This window comes from Helobdella robusta (genome assembly GCF_000326865.2).
Source record: "Helobdella robusta unplaced genomic scaffold HELROscaffold_31, whole genome shotgun sequence".
Taxonomy (NCBI): Eukaryota; Metazoa; Annelida; class Clitellata; order Rhynchobdellida; family Glossiphoniidae; genus Helobdella; species Helobdella robusta.
This window is the reverse complement of record NW_008704544.1, coordinates 1,590,347-1,592,903: the sequence shown is the minus strand read 5'-3', so window position 1 is coordinate 1,592,903 and position 2,557 is coordinate 1,590,347.

Sequence of the window (2,557 nt, the reverse complement as noted above, 5' to 3'; positions counted from 1 at the left end):
TGAGTCGATAAAAATTTTTGTGATCATCTTGCCTTTAGACTTCTAAAGATGTTTTGCTCATTTTTACCAAAAGGTTGTCTTTAAAAAATACCCTATACACACACACACAAAAACACACACACACAAATACATACATACCCACGCAAACACTTTCCACAGACAGACTAATAATATTCATGTTTACTTGTTGGATATTTTTATTAATTGATCATGTTTATATGTTCGTCAGTTGGTTAACATGCAAACATTCATACGAATTCACACGCACTGTGTTTTTTTTGCCATACAAAGATTTTATTTTCGTCCATTATTTTAAAGTTATTTTCTTTTTTAATTGTTTTTTTTTCATTTTTGGCTCCGCCCGCTCAGCGTTCGCCAGAAAATAAAATCAAACTTAATCTCACCTCCGAGGATGCAGGCAGACGACATAGCGGGCATACTTATGCATGTCTACTATTCTACGCACGATCTCACGCGTACACGTGTAATTGAAACTTGAATATTTCATATAAGAACAGTTTACACGAAGCAAGACATGATCTACAAAAACACAGAAAGAGAGAAAGAGAGAGAAAGAGAAAGAGAGAGAGAGAAACAGTGAAACAGAAATAGCAGTAGAAACAGAAAAAGAAAGAAAGGAGGGAAAGGGAGAGAGGAAATGAAAAGGAGACGTACCCAAACAAATTATCTAAAAAACTATATCTATACATTTACAGACACACACGTCCACAAACAAACACACACACACAAACAAACAAACAGACACACACAAACAAACAGACGCGCGCACATACATTCTTTACAAACGCGTTTCTTAATAACGCCCATATGCGTTTAAAGGCAACAATTTCATACGCAAAATTTTTTCTCTTCAGCTTTTTATTTTTTTTAAATTTGCTTTTAAAAGGTTTTTGAGTTAAAACCTCGATTTTAAAATTTGAATTTGTACTATAGAGGTTCAACCATTCATTTTTTTTCCTCAGACAGATTTAATTTTTAATCCCCTTTTCACCTAATTACCATTTTTTTACTGATTTTCAATTTTTCAAATTCATTCCATTTCAACTCACTTTTACTTAATTTTTAAAATTGCAAAACCCCTTGCAAATTGGGGTTAATTTTTTTTGAGGCAAGCGACTTTTTCAAAAGTTTAAATGAATTTTTCTAGATAAAAAATTTTTTGGGGTTATTCTCGAGTTAGCTTTTTCATTCCCGGCTATTTTACGTTACTCTCATCCCTCTTTTACGTTGTAAATATGAAATACATTGGCTACCTATTTAGAGATAAAGATGAAAAGAGAGAGAAAGAGAGGAAGAGAGTGAGACAAAGAAAAAGTAAAAGTGAAAAAAATATAAGAAGAAAAAACTAAAAAAGAGTAAGAGAGAGAGAGATAGAGAGAGAGAGAGAGAGAAACAGAAAAAGATAGAATGAGAGAGAGAGAGAGAGAAATAATCTTTCATTATTTATGTATTTCTATTCAGTAGATATTTTTTGATGCCAGGCCCGTATGTATATGTATATTTTTTTCCCATGATTTAGAGGGTAGTTTTTATCTCCTTATTTGCTCATTTCACTTTTTTGTAATAAGAATTATTATTATTGTTATTATGCATAATAAACAAATAAATATATATGTTTATCATTTTATCCGTTTATATTATAATTTGTATTACTATTATTATTATTACTATTTATTATTATTGTTATATTTTTTTTATTTATGCCAACGGGGTAAAAATTTATTACCCAATAATGTTTAAAAAAACACTGCGCGAGATATCGAACAATGTGCGACACACACACACACACACACACACACACACACACACACACACACACACACACACACACAAACAGAGACTGTCTTTCTCACACACACACAGACTGTCTTTCTCACACACACAGATAAGCAAACAAATAAACATAATCATATACAAGCATGAACAAACAAACAAACAAATCATAAACAAACACAAACAAAACAATCCCACAGAGTAAAAAAACAAATATATCGGATATCGTAAATAAGAAATCAAATATAATGCCAGTCTGATCAAAGACACTAAATAATACATGTTGTTGTTTTTATGTTGGTGATATCACTGTTGACGTTTTTGTTGTTGTCGTTGCAGCAGTTGTAGTAGTAGTAGTAGTAGTAGTAGTAGTAGTAGAAGTAGTAGTAGTAGTGGTAGTAGAAGTAATAGTAGAAGTTGTAAAAATCACCATCATCATAATCACCATCGCCATCACGATCATCCTCATCATTTATCGTGAAGCAATCGCTATAACTCTTCCTCAAAGTCAGTGATTTTTTTTAATCACATCATCACATTCATCATCAGCAGCACCAGCATTATCATCCTCACCATTATCATCATCCTATATGCAAAATAATAATAACAACATCAACAACAACAACAACATCAACAACAATATCAACAACAACAACATCTACAACATCATCAACAACAACAATATCAACAACATCAACAACAATATCAACAACAACAACATCAACAACAATATCAACAACAACAACATCTACAACATCATCAA